This window comes from Aythya marila, assembly GCF_965140915.1.
Source record: "Aythya marila genome assembly, chromosome: 25".
NCBI lineage: Eukaryota > Metazoa > Chordata > Aves > Anseriformes > Anatidae > Aythya > Aythya marila.
The window spans coordinates 6,344,640-6,352,139 of NC_139066.1; the positions used below are offsets into that span (position 1 = coordinate 6,344,640).

General features: G+C 42.2%; 1 long non-coding RNA gene across 4 annotated transcripts in view; it reads right to left on the reverse strand.

The window, feature by feature from the left end:
• Window positions 1-4,511: 4,511 nt before the first annotated feature.
• Window positions 4,512-7,500, reverse strand: part of LOC309887455 — a 6,773-nt gene continuing 3,784 nt past the window's right edge. For 3 of the 4 annotated variants that reach the window (XR_014319061.1, XR_014319062.1, XR_014319063.1), the window contains one exon: window positions 4,512-7,500. This exon is cut by the window's right edge and continues 855 nt beyond it. This is a non-coding gene — a long non-coding RNA (uncharacterized lncRNA). The other variant, XR_014319064.1, reaches the window with a different exon arrangement.

The window sequence follows — 7,500 nt, forward strand, 5'->3', positions numbered from 1 at the left end:
GGCACCTTCTTCCAGATAATTTTGCCTCTTTATCACTGATATGAAGAAGGTGGAGGAGACTGGGGGCTGCAGCTTTCTCCTGCACTGAGGACAGGACAGAACTAGGTGGGTTCTATCAGAATCTTAAGAATCAGAGGCCAACGTGTCATCGGTGTGTAATGTGCATTACTTTCGGCAGTGCTTTCACTATGCTTTTCAGTTTGGTTTTTGAAGTCGATAAGGATAAGCTAGAGAGGATAAAAGCTGAGCGTGAACTTCATGGCTATAGAGAGTCTGGAGACCAGATTCAGAGGTTACCCAGCTTTTTAAGGGATGAGCGTTTATTTTAGGCCATAAAAACATTCAGTAATAATAATATTAATAATAATAATAACAACAACAACAACCTTTTAGAGCCAGGAAACAGAAATAAAAACTACATAAAGCAAATAATTTATGTATGATACTTTTACATGGGTCTAAGAGAAAGAAACGTTAGTCACATACCCTTACAAACTCATGAGAATGCAACAAAAAAATCTCTCTTGAAGAGTAGAGCCTCCGGAAAAAAAAAAAAAAAAAAAAAAAAAAAAAGAAAAAAAAAAAAGTGAAATAAGTTTCTGTAGCCTAAAAGCAGAAAGATCTACCTTTGCCATTTCCTGTGCTGGCTCTCAGTTTGAATGCTGCCGTCTGTTAAAAATCCGTAAAGGGAGCGTGTGTGTGTGTTGGGGGAGCGTCGAGAGGGGGGACGGAATTCCTTGTCTGAAGAGAAGCAAAAACAAGTTACACATGTTGGAAATTTTCCAAGACCCAAAAGTACACTCTGGCTAAAACACCATTTCAAATGAGGTTTGTAATCTCAGCAGTTAATAAAGCATTTAGATCCCCTGTAAAGTAAAAGCGTATGTGCTTTTGAAACGGGAAGGTGGAGGAAAGTTAAAATAAAGTTTGATTGTTGTGTTCGGGAACCCACTTTCTGGCTACTAGACTAACTCCCCCCCCCCCCCCCCCCCCCCCCGCCTCCCTCATTGAAATAATATTCAAACCCCATAAAATAGCTGGACGCCTGCCTCGCTCCTGCTGCCGCACGTTTTACACCCCGGGAGCTGCTGGTGCAACTGCTGCTCATTCCCCTTCCCTGAGACCGGGATCTACTTTGGGGTCACCACAATGTAACTGGAGCCCCCCGAAAAATCTTCCAAACTGCATTCATCTGGAAGGAAGGGAAATAACAGCCCATCGGGGTGAGATATCTACCACTCCTACCTCAGGCGGGGGAGGAGGGTGTGAAAGTAGAAGTACAGGTACAAGAACTAAGTACTGATGGAAGAGTTCCAGTAAAATCCGTACCTTGAGCCTCAGGAAAATAAAAGGTGGAGTTTCTTATAGGTAGGCTCTTTTCACTACACTTTTGCCCATAATTAAAACTCATCCTGAGTCGGGTAATATCAGGCATACTGGACCTTGTCAGGAGAGCAATTTGGGGGAAATTTGTTACATTAACCACAGTTACTCATTGTCTCTCAGAGCAGAAACGTGTACCATGTCTCAAAAGAGACAATTAATACGCGGAGGATTTTTTTAGCTATCCCCACACAGCTCCTTCTTCAGGTAAGGTCGTTCTTATCTTTCTAATTCGGAAAAGAGAAACAAACCTCTCCAGAAGTAGCCTGTGGGACAAGCGGGACCAGCCTACCGCACCCTCCTCTCCCTAGTTCTTTCCCAAAGCCTGGGGAAATGAGTCCCAGTTCCCGATTTCAGGCAGTAATGCAGACCCCCCTGGGCCTGATTCTGATCTGTCCCAGCTCTGTGTCCCCATTCTCCTCCCTGGTCCTTACTTCCTGTATTTACGTGGGTAGGAGGGAGATCAAAATCAGAAGCCCAGACATTTACAAGGCAGGTTAGTGGTTGCCTGTGGGGACATTATTACCGAATAGTTTATGATTAACTTTCCCAGATTGTCCTTTTCCGTTTAAGGGCTTTGAGTCAGGGCACAAGTAGCACGTTGTTTCCAAGGAACTAGTCACAGCGCTGCTGAATTAGGTAAAAAACTCCGCGCTATTTTATGCTGTTTGACTTTCCCTCTCCTCCCCTTGGAGTGGCTGTTTGTTTAATAGGAGAGATAGGCAATATGTGCACTGCAATCACCAGCTTCGGGAATAAGCACACACCGGACTACAACCTATAGATTTTTTGTTTGTTTGTTTTCGTTGTGTCTTAACACTCAGAATGGAAAAAAAAAAAAAAAAAAAAAAAAAAAGGAGAGAGAGAGAAAAAAATTAAATTCCCAAGTAATCCATCGGCCACGGAATGTAGCAGCAGATGGTGGTTTAGACCCTGGATATCGTTTCAAAGTTTAATTCTTCAAACCTCGAAGGGACATGCAGTCGCAAGCTTATTTAGCCGTGGCCTGGACCATGTTAAACTTGTTTTTATGGATATTTTAAACACCAGTGCAGGGAAAATTGCTTCCACGAGCCGAGTGGTAACACACACACACGACTCTATGAGCTTCCAGTCTGTAGAAAGTAGATGGGTCCATAAGGAATGGTTAGACTTCATCCAACCACACAAGTTGACACGCAAAGCTCTCTGCACTCACTTTTTCTCACATTCACACTGATTTTTTCTTTTGTTTGTTTGAAATAAAATACAATAAAATAAGCATATTCCCACATGCTACACTGAAATATGGAAGGATGTGGAAAAAGTGTCGGTGGACATTTCTGATACCATCTGAGCCCTTTCATTAAGTGAATTTCACAGGCGTGCTTCTAGCTTAAGTTTGTCTAAAGACGGTGCATTTGGGGTGCAGAGATGAGCTTTCAGAGCGCTGAGCGCTCAGCAGTGAGCAGTTGACACACGCCTGTGCGTGGGTGCGTGCCTACAGACCGTGGCTTTATACAGTTAGTCTCTGAAGACGTAGACATGTTTCCTGCGAGATGCAGGAGATCCTCAGAGACCAAATTTGACATTGAATTCAATATCCAACAAGTACGGCTAAGTCGTGTGTTTTTACCTCAATAGGAGAAGCCATAGAGACCTGCTCGCTGTCCTGGTTCCTATAGCATTGCAAGCGAAATGACAAAAGTGAAGCTCTACGGAGATGTGCAGCAGGGCCTTTAATAAACTTACTTTATCAATGGGGACAATTAAACTCATCAACTGGTCACAGTTCTTTGGCATTCCCTAAACCCACATTTTACCTTTTACACAGTGGTGTAGATCACAGCTACTAAAATAAGAAGCACTTAAATTACTTTACAACTGTGTGTATATTTTGCATATTTTATATGTATACGTTTTACGTGACGGCCACACGTCATTGCACAGAGAGGTTTGATAACACAGGACTGCCTGCTTCTGGGGAGAGGGATTTGGGCCTAAGAGCGGTGTCGTAGCCTAGTTAGATCCTTAGTAAGCTCTTTATTATTTGGGTCGTGGCTGCGCTGTCTCGCAAAAGGTCCCCGAAACGGGGATTCAAACAAAGAAACTAGCACCCCTGCCCGGTGGTGCCCGGTGCTGGGGCCCGGCAGCGGCGTGGTCTGCGCCAGGGACGGGGGGCGGAGGCTCCGCGCCCGGTGCCGCTGCGGTTCGGTCCGGGGCGGGGGGATAAAGCCGGCCCCCTCCCCGCACAGCTGCCCTCAGCCAACACACCGAGGAGGATAACTGGAGTAAATCAGGTAGTTTGATGTTCTTGTGTTTAAAACTAAAAGCCCAACAACATGAAACTACCTAATTCACAGAGCAGTTCTAGTTCATTCTTGGGTCAAAGGCTAAAATTACCGAGAAAGGCGCCTGGGCGGCCATTTTGTTTGACATCATCTGCAATCTGAACTTTTATAATAGAAAACAGTTGCTAGGAAACAAAAGCAACAAAAGGATCTTTTCAAAGACGAACCCCTACGATTTCACGAAATAACTATTCAAATGATTTCCTATGTACAGTGTCTACAGCAGATCCCTCCTGCAGGACTTTACAAATAGTTTACAAATAGACCAGAGGAAACAGTAAAATGCTATTGACTTTGAGAAACAAGCGATTATCGAGGCTATAAAAAAAGACTAAAAATTCCCAAAGTTCTTCCCCCACCTCCTCTGGAAATCTACTTTAGAGGATCCTTTTCGATTTCAAGCTGATTCATCAAGACTTCATATTAAAACACTATGATGATAATATTATTATTTAATCTAAAAGCATTAACGTTTGGAAAACTTTCCACGGGGAAGAAAATGAAATCAAAGCCGTGAGTTCCATAATAATAATAATAATAATAATAATGCAGCTATTAATTCATATTCTCATCCCTTGAATGCATGTATAAGGTGATTCATTTAAAGAAAAAAGAAGCCAAGGACATATAAATTAAGTAAAATGAGAAAAAACATAATTGTGACTATTTTATAGATGCAAATAACAACTCCGAGAAACTTAACTTGTCCTTTCCTCCCTCCGACGTGCGCCATGTGCTGGAAGAACATGTTATAGAGTAATGACTTGGTGGTGATAGGAAAAAGAATTAAAGCCAAGGAGAGAAGATAGAAGGTGTGCAGGCCCCGAGGGCCTTGCTGAGCTCCAAGCAACATCTGCGGTGGAATTTTGGCAGAAAGAACAGAAGTTCCCGTTTGGCAAAAATGGAACAAACATCCCCAGATTATCAGGTTAGGTCCCTTCGTGTCACAAACACACACACACTTAGATAAATATATAAAATAAAGTCAAAGTCTTACCTTGTAAAATCGGGTTTTGTCCTCAAGTGGATTAAATAACTAAACAGAAGGCAATAAGTCAGCTGTCCCGAAAGTGCATGTTTAGTGAAGCTTAAAAGTTCATTGAAGAAGCAAATTCACCGAGTTCAAGAGATGCACGCAGGAGCCAGAAACTTGTCTAAAACTTAACTTCATTTCATTTGAAAAGCCTTTAAAAGACTGGATAGGACGGTATATAAATCTATTGTACCGGAAATACAATAAAACTTAGCCATGTTTTTGAACTTCAAACAGTTTACACCACATCGGGCGGGGAGCAGAAAGACAGGGCAGAATAAGAAAACAAACAAGCCCACAAAGAACAACTCTCCCCTTCCCCCCGGAAACAAACAAACAAACAAACAAACATTTAAAAAATAATAGAAAGGGGAAAAAATCTACTGGGCGAGAATGTTGTGCAGCTTGGGTTTTTACTTTTATGTTGTTAGGTTAGAGGTCTCTAAATGCCCGAGGGGAGAACAGATCGTCTGATTCCGTGTCTTGGTAAGGGGTACAGCTTAAAATGAATATAGATTTTTCTATTACTTCACAAATCACCGTTTTTCTCTTTCTCACCATTCTGGTACACAAATATACGCAGGTTCAAGTTTAAATCAAACTTGTGGAGGGAATGCATTTTAAGTTTACTATTAAACTTCAGTTATATTTACATATTAAATTAGGAACCTATAGTACCGCGTTCCTGTGGTCTGTAGATATGATGTGTTTGCAGGGATGTATATGTACAATCTAGTATACTTACATATATCACATCTACAATATATTTACAATTTGTTAAATATTTTCTATTTCCTGCAAAGAGGATTTAAAAACCTCACTAGGACACACTACTGTACTTTTTATACCAGTACAATCTGTAAACCAAAAGTCGTAGTCAGACTTGAACTCGTATTAGTAAAAGCTCTGCTAAAAGCTCTTTCTTTCAGACAAATCAAACAGGAGGAATATATATATATAACAGAGCTTTCACTGTTGCAACTTGAAAAGGAAATGAAGCCCTCCCCCAGCTGCAAATGGAAATCATAAATAAAGAAAACCACTCAAGTTAAACATGAAAAACAAAACTGCATGTGCCATTTAATTTCACGATCAGGTTTAAAATAAATAACAATTGATTTTAAAAAATGGAAGAAAAAAAAAAGGAAAAAATCAAAGTAGGTGATGTATTAGCTTTAATTCCTTGGCTGGAATAATATTTTAAGGCAATGAGATCTTTTTTTCCCCTTCTGGACGTTGCTAAAGTTTTAAAGACATTTTAAATTTAGACGTCAAAGGCAAGTTAGAGCTCTTAGACAGTAAATGGATGTCTTAGCTATAAGATAACTTCTGCTTGTCAGGGGAATAAGTGCTAAAATAATTAATAGGCTGGAATGGGAGGGATTTCAAGTGTTTGCGTGAGCATATATCAGTATATATATGTGTATATATCCATTACACACGCATACACCATTACATTATAGAAAAATCTATTAAAGATTATCTAAGTGAAATGGCATTGAATCTCAAGATATCATTACGGGATTCTGTGTGACTTACTTAGGTGCTCACAAAGCAATATTTTTATTAAAATGTGTTTATAGCAGCTGTTTTTCACAGTTTCTATTCATCAGCGTTAGCTTTTGGGAATATTTGGTGTTTGCTCCTTAGGAATCATGCAGATATTCCCAAGAAAAACACGTTACAAACGGGAAGTGCTTGTCGCAGTTATAGGAAAAAGATTAAAATATGGCCTTAGTCCCTCCTTCTGTCCTCCCTCTCCACCTCACTGGACTGCATGTGAATGGGAAACAGCTCGGTGTGGGCTCTTTCTCTCTTTTTTTCTTGCTATCCATCAGACCAAAAGATATAAAGCAATGCGAGGAAAACTGCACTGTGATATTTCTTAACCACCCCTTGGGGAAAAAAACAAAAAAAAAAACAAAAAAACAAACAAACAAAAAAAAACAGCTTGAATCATTATATTTCCGGTAAAAAAAGCATAAACCATAAGCAATAAATAATAATTATTAAAAAGTTATCTCCCGTTCGCTGACTGAGGCTGTATTTAACCACTTGTCCACGGCAGAAACTAGCTGGGACTGCCTGCCGGCCACCCCCCGTTAGGCGTTTTGCCGCTCCGGGCGGCAGCGGAGCCGGCGGCTCGGTGGCCTCGGGGCGGCGCTCGCTGGCCGGGATCAGCCCGGGAGCCGCGCTGCCCTCGGCCCGGCCACCCTCCGCGCCAGCCAGCTGCCAGCTAGAGGTGCAGCCTTTGTTTCCTCTGACAAATAGAACACAAACGTTTTAACTTTATTTCTTCTTTCTTTCTTTACTTCCTTCCCTCCCTCTCTCTTTCTCTCTGCGAAAGAAAGGAAAAGCAAAGAGGTAAAGAGAGAAAATATTTTGGGGGGATAAAAATTAGTCATTCTGCCTTAAGGAAAGCTGCATTAAAGTCATTTTTCTGAAGCCCACTCCCCACGGCATGTTCCAGGTGGGGGCAGAAGCCCGGTAGGGCTCTTGGGAGCCAGGTTTACACTGGTAATTCTGGGGCGGGGTGGGAGTGCGCGGGGCATCCAGGGTGCCACGGCCTCTAGCCAAGGTGACCGGGAGGGAGCCAACGGAGAGGAGCTGGTACGAGGAGGGCAGCGATCTTCCCCCCCGCCACCCTGCGGCGGCCCCGTGGTGTTGAGGGAACAGAAGTCCTGGGTCCTGCTCCGAAGTGAAGTGAAAGACTGAGCCGTGGGCCGCCTAAAACACGGCCAAAAACTGCAAAAA